Genomic DNA, 13,629 nt, shown 5'->3' with positions numbered 1-13,629 from the left:
CACAGCTTTCCACTAGAAACCTCCGTGATTGAATACGACAGTAAATGTAGTAAGAATCTATTTAAGTGTACTTGAGGTGTTTCTTACACGTTGTTAGTCCTTTCTGGGAACTATCATTGTGTATTTTAACAGTTTTACCAAAATTAGACAGTTTGCTTAGAAGTATTTGCCGGAATAGTCACCATTTTAACTGATTCACACAAAAAAACGCCAAAGCCAATCCTCGTTAATTGTAAACAGAAACACTATTCTCGTCATTCCAAGGCGTTAGACACCAATTCTGAGCTCTGTAAGCATGTAGTCTTAATATTTCAAAGCACAGTCCCGTGAAAACGCCACCGGAAGTACCCGGAGACGTAAATATTACCAGTATTTGCGTCATTGCACGGTCTTTCACAGGAAACCTCCGTGACTGAATACGACAGTAAATGTAGTAAGACTCTATTTACGTGTACTTGAGGTGTTTCTTACACGTTCTTAATCAGTTCTGGGAACTATCATTGTGTATTTTAACAGTTTTACCAAAATTAGAGAGATTGCTTAGAAGTATTTACCGGAATCGTCACCATTTTAACTGATTCACACAAAAAAAAAGCCAAAGCCAATCCTCCTTAATTGAAAGAGAAACAATATTCTCATCTTTCCAAGGCTTTAGACACCAATTCTGAGCTCTGTAAGCATGAACTCTTAATATTTCAAAGCACAGTCCCGTGAAAACGCCACCGGAAGTACCCGGAGACATAAATATTACCAGTATTTGCGTCATTTCACAGCTTTCCACTAGAAACCTCCGTGATTGAATACGACAGTAAATGTAGTAAGAATCTATTTAAGTGTTTCTTACACGTTGTTAGTCCTTTCTGGGAACTATCATTGTGTATTTTAACAGTTTTACCAAAATTAGACAGTTTGCTTAGAAGTATTTACAGGAATCGTCACCATTTTAACTGATTCACACAAAAAAACGCCAAAGCCAATCCTCCTTAATTGTAAAGAGAAACAATATTCTCATCATTCCAAGGCTTTAGACACCAATTCTGAGCTCGGTAAGCATGAACTCTTAATATTTCAAAGCACAGTCCCGTGAAAACGCCACCGGAAGTACCCGGAGATGTAAATATTACCAGTATTTGCGTCATTTCACAGCTTTTCACTGGAAACCTCCGTGACTGAATATGACAGTAAATGTAGTAAGACTCTATTTACGTGTACTTGAGGTGTTTCTTACACGTTCTTAATCATTTCTGGGAACTATCATTGTGTATTTTAACAGTTTTACCAAAATTAGACAGTTTGCTTAGAAGTATTTACCAGAATTGTCATCATTTTAACTGATTCACACAAAAAAACGACAAAGCCAATCCTCCTTAATTGTAAAGAGAAAAAATATTCTCGTCATTCCAAGGCTTCAGACACCAATTCTGAGCTCTGTAAGCATGAACTCTTAATATTTCAAAGCACAGTCCCGTGAAAACGCCACCGGAAGTACCCGGAGACGTAAATATTACCAGTATTTGCGTCATTTCACAGCTTTCCACTAGAAACCTCCGTGATTGAATACGACAGTAAATGTAGTAAGACTCTATTTACGTGTACTTGAGGTGTTTCTTACACGTTGTTAGTCCTTTCTGGGAACTATCATTGTGTATTTTAACAGTTTTACCAAAATTAGACAGTTTGCTTAGAAGTATTTACCGGAATCGTCACCATTTTAACTGATTCACACAAAAAAACGCCAAAGCCAATCCTCCTTAATTGTAAACAAAAACACTATTCTCATCATTCCAAGGCTTTAGACACCAATTCTGAGCTCTGTAAGCATGAACTCTTAATATTTCAAAGCACAGTCCCGTGAAAACGCCACCGGAAGTACCCGGAGATCTAAATATTACCGGTATTTTCGTCATTTCACAGCTTTTCACAGGAAACCTCCGTGACTGAATACGACAGTAAATATAGTAAGAATGTATTTAGGTGTACTTGAGGTGTTTCTTACACGTTCTTAATCATTTCTGGGAAATATCATTGTGTATTTTAACAGTTTTACCAAAATTAGACAGTTTGCTTAGAAGTATTTACCAGAATCGTCACAATTTTAACTGATTCACACAAAAAAACGCCAAAGCCAATCCTCCTTAATTGTAAAGAGAAAAAATATTCTCGTCATTCCAAGGCTTCAGACACCAATTCTGAGCTCTGTAAGCATGAACTCTTAATATTTCAAAGCACAGTCCCGTGAAAACGCCACCGGAAGTACCCGGAGACGTAAATATTACCAGTATTTGCATCATTTCACAGTCTTTCACTGGAAACCTCCGTGACTGAATACGACAGTAAATGTGGTAAGACTCTATTTACGTGTACTTGAGGTGTTTCTTACACGTTCTTAGTCATTTCTGGGAACTATCATTGTGTATTTTAACAGTTTTACCAAAATTAGAAAGTTTGCTTAGAAGTATTTACCGGAATCGTCACCATTTTAACTGATTCACACAAAAAAAACGCCAAAGCGAATCCTCCTTAATTGTAAACAAAAACACTATTCTCGTCATTCCAAGGCTTTAGACACCAATTCTGAGCTCTGTAAGCATGAACTCTTAATATTTCAAAGCACAGTCCGGTGAAAACGCCACCGGAATTACCCGGAGACATAAATATTACCAGTATTTGCGTCATTTCACAGCTTTCCACTAGAAACCTCCGTGATTGAATACAACAGTAAATGTAGTAAGAATCTATTTAAGTGTTTCTTACACGTTGTTAGTCCTTTCTGGGAACTATCATTGTGTATTTTAACAGTTTTACCAAAATTAGACAGTTTGCTTAGAAGTATTTACTGGAATCGTCACCATTTTAACTGATTCACACAAAAAAAACGCCAAAGCCAATCCTCCTTAATTGTAAACAAAAACACTATTCTCGTCATTCCAAGGCTTTAGACACCAATTCTGAGCTCTGTAAGCATGAACTCTTAATATTTCAAAGCACAGTCCCGTGAAAACGCCACCGGAAGTACCCGGAGACGTAAATATTACCAGTATTTGCGTCATTTCACAGCTTTCCACTAGAAACCTCCGTGATTGAATACGACAGTAAATGTAGTAAGAATCTATTTAAGTGTACTTGAGGTGTTTCTTACACGTTGTTAGTCCTTTCTGGGAACTATCATTGTGTATTTTAACAGTTTTACCAAAATTAGACAGTTTGCTTAGAAGTATTTACCGGAATAGTCACCATTTTAACTGATTCACACAAAAAAACGCCAAAGCCAATCCTCGTTAATTGTAAACAGAAACACTATTCTCGTCATTCCAAGGCGTTAGACACCAATTCTGAGCTCTGTAAGCATGAAGTCTTAATATTTCAAAGCACAGTCCCGTGAAAACGCCACCGGAAGTACCCGGAGACGTAAATATTACCAGTATTTGCGTCATTGCACGGTCTTTCACTGGAAACCTCCGTGACTGAATACGACAGTAAATGTAGTAAGACTCTATTTACGTGTACTTGAGGTGTTTCTTACACGTTCTTAATCATTTCTGGGAACTATCATTGTGTATTTTAACAGTTTTACCAAAATTAGAGAGTTTGCTTAGAAGTATTTACCGGAATCGTCACCATTTTAACTGATTCACACAAAAAAAACGCCAAAGCCAATCCTCCTTAATTGAAAGAGAAACAATATTCTCATCATTCCAAGGCTTTAGACACCAATTCTGAGCTCTGTAAGCATGAACTCTTAATATTTCAAAACACAGTCCCGTGAAAACGCCACCGGAAGTACCCGGAGACATAAATATTACCAGTATTTGCGTCATTTCACAGCTTTCCACTAGAAACCTCCGTGATTGAATACGACAGTAAATGTAGTAAGAATCTATTTAAGTGTTTCTTGCACGTTGTTAGTCCTTTCTGAGAACTATCATTGTGCATTTTAACAGTTTTACCAAAATTAGAGAGTTTGCTTAGAAGTATTTACCGGAATTGTCACCATTTTAACTGATTCACACAAAAAAAAACGCCAAAGCCAATCCTCCTTAATTGTAAACAAAAACACTATTCTCGTCATTCCAAGGCTTTAGACACCAATTCTGAGCTCTGTAAGCATGAACTCTTAATATTTCAAAGCACAGTCCCGTGAAAACGCCACCGGAAGTACCCGGAGACGTAAATATTACCAGTATTTGCGTCATTTCACAGCTTTCCACTAGAAACCTCCGTGATTGAATACAACAGTAAATGTAGTAAGAATCTATTTAAGTGTACTTGAGGTGTTTCTTACACGTTGTTAGTCCTTTCTGGGAACTATCATTGTGTATTTTAACAGTTTTACCAAAATTAGACAGTTTGCTTAGAAGTATTTACCGGAATAGTCACCATTTTAACTGATTCACACAAAAAAACACCAAAGCCAATCCTCCTTAATTGTAAAGAGAAAAAATATTCTCGTCATTCAAAGGCTTCAGACACCAATTCTGAGCTCTGTAAGCATGAACTCTTAATATTTCAAAGCACAGTCCGGTGAAAACGCCACCGGAATTACCCGGAGACATAAATATTACCAGTATTTGCGTCATTTCACAGCTTTCCACTAGAAACCTCCGTGATTGAATACGACAGTAAATGTAGTAAGAATCTATTTACGTGTACTTGAGGTGTTTCTTACACGTTGTTAGTCCTTTCTGGGAACTATCATTGTGTATTTTAACAGTTTTACCAAAATTAGAGAGTGTGCTTAGAAGTATTTACCGGAATAGTCACCATTTTAACTGATTCACACAAAAAAACGCCAAAGCCAATCCTCGTTAATTGTAAACAGAAACACTATTCTCGTCATTCCAAGGCGTTAGACACCAATTCTGAGCTCTGTAAGCATGTAGTCTTAATATTTCAAAGCACAGTCCCGTGAAAACGCCACCGGAAGTACCCGGAGACGTAAATATTACCAGTATTTGCGTCATTGCACGGTCTTTCACAGGAAACCTCCGTGACTGAATACGACAGTAAATGTAGTAAGACTCTATTTACGTGTACTTGAGGTGTTTCTTACACGTTCTTAATCATTTCTGGGAACTATCATTGTGTATTTTAACAGTTTTACCAAAATTAGAGAGATTGCTTAGAAGTATTTACCGGAATCGTCACCATTTTAACTGATTCACACAAAAAAAAAGCCAAAGCCAATCCTCCTTAATTGAAAGAGAAACAATATTCTCATCTTTCCAAGGCTTTAGACACCAATTCTGAGCTCTGTAAGCATGAACTCTTAATATTTCAAAGCACAGTCCCGTGAAAACGCCACCGGAAGTACCCGGAGACATAAATATTACCAGTATTTGCGTCATTTCACAGCTTTCCACTAGAAACCTCCGTGATTGAATACGACAGTAAATGTAGTAAGAATCTATTTAAGTGTTTCTTACACGTTGTTAGTCCTTTCTGGGAACTATCATTGTGTATTTTAACAGTTTTACCAAAATTAGACAGTTTGCTTAGAAGTATTTACAGGAATCGTCACCATTTTAACTGATTCACACAAAAAAACGCCAAAGCCAATCCTCCTTAATTGTAAAGAGAAACAATATTCTCATCATTCCAAGGCTTTAGACACCAATTCTGAGCTCGGTAAGCATGAACTCTTAATATTTCAAAGCACAGTCCCGTGAAAACGCCACCGGAAGTACCCGGAGATGTAAATATTACCAGTATTTGCGTCATTTCACAGCTTTTCACTGGAAACCTCCGTGACTGAATATGACAGTAAATGTAGTAAGACTCTATTTACGTGTACTTGAGGTGTTTCTTACACGTTCTTAATCATTTCTGGGAACTATCATTGTGTATTTTAACAGTTTTACCAAAATTAGACAGTTTGCTTAGAAGTATTTACCAGAATTGTCATCATTTTAACTGATTCACACAAAAAAACGACAAAGCCAATCCTCCTTAATTGTAAAGAGAAAAAATATTCTCGTCATTCCAAGGCTTCAGACACCAATTCTGAGCTCTGTAAGCATGAACTCTTAATATTTCAAAGCACAGTCCCGTGAAAACGCCACCGGAAGTACCCGGAGACGTAAATATTACCAGTATTTGCGTCATTTCACAGCTTTCCACTAGAAACCTCCGTGATTGAATACGACAGTAAATGTAGTAAGACTCTATTTACGTGTACTTGAGGTGTTTCTTACACGTTGTTAGTCCTTTCTGGGAACTATCATTGTGTATTTTAACAGTTTTACCAAAATTAGAAAGTTTGCTTAGAAGTATTTACCGGAATCGTCACCATTTTAACTGATTCACACAAAAAAACGCCAAAGCCAATCCTCCTTAATTGTAAACAAAAACACTATTCTCATCATTCCAAGGCTTTAGACACCAATTCTGAGCTCGGTAAGCATGAACTCTTAATATTTCAAAGCACAGTCCCGTGAAAACGCCACCGGAAGTACCCGGAGATGTAAATATTACCGGTATTTTCGTCATTTCACAGCTTTTCACTTGAAACCTCCGTGACTGAATACGACAGTAAATATAGTAAGAATGTATTTAGGTGTACTTGAGGTGTTTCTTACACGTTCTTAATCATTTCTGGGAACTATCGTTGTGTATTTTAACAGTTTTACCATAATTAGACAGTTTGCTTAGAAGTATTTACTGGAATCGTCACAATTTTAACTGATTCACACAAAAAAACGCCAAAGCCAATCCTCCTTAATTGTAAAGAGAAACAATATTCTCATCATTCCAAGGCTTTAGACACCAATTCTGAGCTCGGTAAGCATGAACTCTTAATATTTCAAAGCACAGTCCCGTGAAAACGCCACCGGAAGTACCCGGAGATGTAAATATTACCAGTATTTGCGTCATTTCACAGCTTTTCACTGGAAACCTCCGTGACTGAATATGACAGTAAATGTAGTAAGACTCTATTTACGTGTACTTGAGGTGTTTCTTACACGTTCTTAATCATTTCTGGGAACTATCATTGTGTATTTTAACAGTTTTACCAAAATTAGACAGTTTGCTTAGAAGTTTTTACCAGAATCGTCATAATTTTAACTGATTCACACAAAAAAACGCCAAAGCCAATCCTCCTTAATTGTAAAGAGAAAAAATATTCCCGTCATTCCAAGGCTTCAGACACCAATTCTGAGCTCTGTAAGCATGAACTCTTAATATTTCAAAGCACAGTCCCGTGAAAACGCCACCGGGAGTACCCGGAGACGTAAATATTACCAGTATTTGCGTCATTTCACAGCTTTCCACTAGAAACCTCCGTGATTGAATACGACAGTAAATGTAGTAAGAATCTATTTAAGTGTACTTGAGGTGTTTCTTACACGTTGTTAGTCCTTTCTGGGAACTATCATTGTGTATTTTAACAGTTTTACCAAAATTAGAAAGTTTGCTTAGAAGTATTTACCGGAATCGTCACCATTTTAACTGATTCACACAAAAAAACGCCAAAGCCAATCCTCCTTAATTGTAAAGAGAAAAAATATTCTCTTCATTCCAAGGCTTCAGACACCAATTCTGAGCTCTGTAAGCATGAACTCTTAATTTTTCAAAGCACAGTCCCGTGAAAACGCCACCGGAATTCACCGGAGACGTAAATGTTACCAGTATTTGCGTCATTTCACAGCTTTCCACTGGAAACCTCCGTGACTGAATGAGACAGTAAATGTAGTAAGACTCTATTTATGTGTACTTGAGGTGTTTCTTACACGTTCTTAGTCATTTCTGGGAACTATCATTGTGTATTTTAACAGTTTTACCAAAATTAGAGAGTTTGCTTAGAAGTATTTACCGGAATCGTCACCATTTTAACTGATTCACACAAAAAAAACGCCAAAGCCAATCCACCTTAATTGTAAACATAAACACTATTCTCGTCATTCCAAGGCTTCAGACACCAATTCTGAGCTCTGTAAGCATGAACTCTTAATATTTCAAAGCACAGTCCCATGAAAACGCCACCGGAGGTACCCGGAGACATAAATATTACCAGAATTTGCGTCATTTCTCAACTTTCCACTAGAAACCTCCGTGATCGAATACGACAGTAAATGTAGTAAGAATCTATTTAAGTGTACTTGAGGTGTTTCTTACACGTTGTTAGTCCTTTCTGGGAACTATCATTGTGTATTTTAACAGTTTTACCAAAATTAGACAGTTTGCTTAGAAGTATTTACCGGAATCGTCACCATTTTACTGATTCACACAAAAAAACGCCAAAGCCAATCCTCCTTAATTGTAAAGAGAAACAATATTCTCATCATTCCAAGGCTTTAGACACCAATTCTGAGCTCGGTAAGCATGAACTCTTAATATTTCAAAGCACAGTCCCGTGAAAACGCCACCGGAAGTACCCGGAGATGTAAATATTACCAGTATTTGCGTCATTTCACAGCTTTTCACTGGAAACCTCCGTGACTGAATATGACAGTAAATGTAGTAAGACTCTATTTACGTGTACTTGAGGTGTTTCTTACACGTTCTTAATCATTTCTGGGAACTATCATTGTGTATTTTAACAGTTTTACCAAAATTAGACAGTTTGCTTAGAAGTTTTTACCAGAATCGTCATAATTTTAACTGATTCACACAAAAAAACGCCAAAGCCAATCCTCCTTAATTGTAAAGAGAAAAAATATTCCCGTCATTCCAAGGCTTCAGACACCAATTCTGAGCTCTGTAAGCATGAACTCTTAATATTTCAAAGCACAGTCCCGTGAAAACGCCACCGGGAGTACCCGGAGACGTAAATATTACCAGTATTTGCGTCATTTCACAGCTTTCCACTAGAAACCTCCGTGATTGAATACGACAGTAAATGTAGTAAGAATCTATTTAAGTGTACTTGAGGTGTTTCTTACACGTTGTTAGTCCTTTCTGGGAACTATCATTGTGTATTTTAACAGTTTTACCAAAATTAGAAAGTTTGCTTAGAAGTATTTACCGGAATCGTCACCATTTTAACTGATTCACACAAAAAAACGCCAAAGCCAATCCTCCTTAATTGTAAAGAGAAAAAATATTCTCTTCATTCCAAGGCTTCAGACACCAATTCTGAGCTCTGTAAGCATGAACTCTTAATTTTTCAAAGCACAGTCCCGTGAAAACGCCACCGGAATTCCCCGGAGAGGTAAATGTTACCAGTATTTGCGTCATTTCACAGCTTTCCACTGGAAACCTCCGTGACTGAATGAGACAGTAAATGTAGTAAGACTCTATTTACGTGTACTTGAGGTGTTTCTTACACGTTCTTAGTCATTTCTGGGAACTATCATTGTGTATTTTAACAGTTTCACCAAAATTAGAGAGTTTGCTTAGAAGTATTTACCGGAATCGTCACCATTTTAACTGATTCACACAAAAAAACGCCAAAGCCAATCCTCCTTAATTGTAAAGAGAAACAATATTCTCATCATTCCAAGGCTTTAGACACCAATTCTGAGCTCTGTAAGCATGAACTCTTAATATTTCAAAGCACAGTCCCGTGAAAACGCCACCGGAGGTACCCGGAGACATAAATATTACCAGTATTTGCGTCATTTCACAGCTTTCCACTAGAAACCTCCGTGATTGAATACGACAGTAAATGTAGTAAGAATCTATTTAAGTGTACTTGAGGTGTTTCTTACACGTTGTTAGTCCTTTCTGGGAACTATCATTGTGTATTTTAACAGTTTTACCAAAATTAGACAGTTTGCTTAGAAGTATTTACCGGAATCGTCACCATTTTAACTGATTCACACAAAAAAACGCCAAAGCCAATCCTCCTTAATTGTAAAGAGAAACAATATTCTCATCATTCCAAGGCTTTAGACACCAATTCTGAGCTCGGTAAGCATGAACTCTTAATATTTCAAAGCACAGTCCCGTGAAAACGCCACCGGAAGTACCCGAAGATGTAAATATTACCAGTATTTGCGTCATTTCACAGCTTTTCACTGGAAACCTCCGTGACTGAATATGACAATAAATGTAGTAAGACTCTATTTACGTGTACTTGAGGTGTTTCTTACACGTTCTTAATCATTTCTGGGAACTATCATTGTGTATTTTAACAGTTTTACCAAAATTAGACAGTTTGCTTAGAAGTATTTACCAGAATCGTCATCATTTTAACTGATTCACACAAAAAAACGCCAAAGCCAATCCTCCTTAATTGTAAAGAGAAAAAATATTCTCGTCATTCCAAGGCTTCAGACACCAATTCTGAGCACTGTAAGCATGAACTCTTAATATTTCAAAGCACAGTCCCGTGAAAACGCCACCGGAAGTACCCGGAGATGTAAATATTACCAGTATTTGCGTCATTTCACAGCTTTCCACTAGAAACCTCCGTGATTGAATACGACAGTAAATGTAGTAAGAATCTATTTAAGTGTACTTGAGGTGTTTCTTACACGTTGTTAGTCCTTTCTGGGAACTATCATTGTGTATTTTAACAGTTTTACCAAAATTAGAAAGTTTGCTTAGAAGTATTTACCGGAATCGTCACCATTTTAACTGATTCACACAAAAAAACGCCAAAGCCAATCCTCCTTAATTGTAAAGAGAAAAAATATTCTCGTCATTCCAAGGGTTCAGACACCAATTCTGAGCTCTGTAAGCATGAACTCTTAATTTTTCAAAGCACAGTCCCGTGAAAACGCCACCGGAATTCCCCGGAGAGGTAAATGTTACCAGTATTTGCGTCATTTCACAGCTTTCCACTGGAAACCTCCGTGACTGAATGAGACAGTAAATGTAGTAAGACTCTATTTACGTGTACTTGAGGTGTTTCTTACACGTTCTTAGTCATTTCTGGGAACTATCATTGTGTATTTTAACAGTTTCACCAAAATTAGAGAGTTTGCTTAGAAGTATTTACCGGAATCGTCACCATTTTAACTGATTCACACAAAAAAACGCCAAAGCCAATCCTCCTTAATTGTAAAGAGAAACAATATTCTCATCATTCCAAGGCTTTAGACACCAATTCTGAGCTCTGTAAGCATGAACTCTTAATATTTCAAAGCACAGTCCCGTGAAAACGCCACCGGAGGTACCCGGAGACATAAATATTACCAGTATTTGCGTCATTTCACAGCTTTCCACTAGAAACCTCCGTGATTGAATACGACAGTAAATGTAGTAAGAATCTATTTAAGTGTTTCTTACACGTTGTTAGTCCTTTGTGGGAACTATCATTGTGTATTTTAACAGTTTTACCGAAATTAGAGAGTTTGCTTAGAAGTATTTACCGGAATCGTCACCATTTTAACTGATTCACACAAAAAAACGCCAAAGCCAATCCACCTTAATTGTAAACATAAACACTATTCTCGTCATTCCAAGGCTTCAGACACCAATTCTGAGCTCTGTAAGCATGAACTCTTAATATTTCAAAGCACAGTCCCATGAAAACGCCACCGGAGGTACCCGGAGACATAAATATTACCAGTATTTGCGTCATTTCTCAACTTTCCACTAGAAACCTCCGTGATCGAATACGACAGTAAATGTAGTAAGAATCTATTTAAGTGTACTTGAGGTGTTTCTTACACGTTGTTAGTCCTTTCTGGGAACTATCATTGTGTATTTTAACAGTTTTACCAAAATTAGACAGTTTGCTTAGAAGTATTTACCGGAATCGTCACCATTTTACTGATTCACACAAAAAAACGCCAAAGCCAATCCTCCTTAATTGTAAAGAGAAACAATATTCTCATCATTCCAAGGCTTTAGACACCAATTCTGAGCTCGGTAAGCATGAACTCTTAATATTTGAAAGCACAGTCCCGTGAAAACGCCACCGGAAGTACCCGGAGATGTAAATATTACCAGTATTTGCGTCATTTCACAGCTTTCCACTAGAAACCTCCGTGATTGAATACGACAGTAAATGTAGTAAGAATCTATTTAAGTGTACTTGAGGTGTTTCTTACACGTTGTTAGTCCTTTCTGGGAACTATCATTGTGTATTTTAACAGTTTTACCAAAATTAGAAAGTTTGCTTAGAAGTATTTACCGGAATCGTCACCATTTTAACTGATTCACACAAAAAAACGCCAAAGCCAATCCTCCTTAATTGTAAAGAGAAAAAATATTCTCGTCATTCCAAGGGTTCAGACACCAATTCTGAGCTCTGTAAGCATGAACTCTTAATTTTTCAAAGCACAGTCCCGTGAAAACGCCACCGGAATTCCCCGGAGAGGTAAATGTTACCAGTATTTGCGTCATTTCACAGCTTTCCACTGGAAACCTCCGTGACTGAATGAGACAGTAAATGTAGTAAGACTCTATTTACGTGTACTTGAGGTGTTTCTTACACGTTCTTAGTCATTTCTGGGAACTATCATTGTGTATTTTAACAGTTTCACCAAAATTAGAGAGTTTGCTTAGAAGTATTTACCGGAATCGTCACCATTTTAACTGATTCACACAAAAAAACGCCAAAGCCAATCCTCCTTAATTGTAAAGAGAAACAATATTCTCATCATTCCAAGGCTTTAGACACCAATTCTGAGCTCTGTAAGCATGAACTCTTAATATTTCAAAGCACAGTCCCGTGAAAACGCCACCGGAGGTACCCGGAGACATAAATATTACCAGTATTTGCGTCATTTCACAGCTTTCCACTAGAAACCTCCGTGATTGAATACGACAGTAAATGTAGTAAGAATCTATTTAAGTGTTTCTTACACGTTGTTAGTCCTTTGTGGGAACTATCATTGTGTATTTTAACAGTTTTACCGAAATTAGAGAGTTTGCTTAGAAGTATTTACCGGAATCGTCACCATTTTAACTGATTCACACAAAAAAACGCCAAAGCCAATCCACCTTAATTGTAAACATAAACACTATTCTCGTCATTCCAAGGCTTCAGACACCAATTCTGAGCTCTGTAAGCATGAACTCTTAATATTTCAAAGCACAGTCCCATGAAAACGCCACCGGAGGTACCCGGAGACATAAATATTACCAGTATTTGCGTCATTTCTCAACTTTCCACTAGAAACCTCCGTGATCGAATACGACAGTAAATGTAGTAAGAATCTATTTAAGTGTACTTGAGGTGTTTCTTACACGTTGTTAGTCCTTTCTGGGAACTATCATTGTGTATTTTAACAGTTTTACCAAAATTAGACAGTTTGCTTAGAAGTATTTACCGGAATCGTCACCATTTTACTGATTCACACAAAAAAACGCCAAAGCCAATCCTCCTTAATTGTAAAGAGAAACAATATTCTCATCATTCCAAGGCTTTAGACACCAATTCTGAGCTCGGTAAGCATGAACTCTTAATATTTCAAAGCACAGTCCCGTGAAAACGCCACCGGAAGTACCCGGAGATGTAAATATTACCAGTATTTGCGTCATTTCACAGCTTTTCACTGGAAACCTCCGTGACTGAATATGACAGTAAATGTAGTAAGACTCTATTTACGTGTACTTGAGGTGTTTCTTACACGTTCTTAATCATTTCTGGGAACTATCATTGTGTATTTTAACAGTTTTACCAAAATTAGACAGTTTGCTTGGAAGTTTTTACCAGAATCGTCATAATTTTAACTGATTCACACAAAAAAACGCCAAAGCCAATCCTCCTTAATTGTAAAGAGAAAAAATATTCCC

Source organism: Myotis daubentonii, chromosome 7 (assembly GCF_963259705.1).
Source record: "Myotis daubentonii chromosome 7, mMyoDau2.1, whole genome shotgun sequence".
Lineage (NCBI taxonomy): Eukaryota > Metazoa > Chordata > Mammalia > Chiroptera > Vespertilionidae > Myotis > Myotis daubentonii.
Note: the sequence above shows the minus strand (reverse complement) of the source record.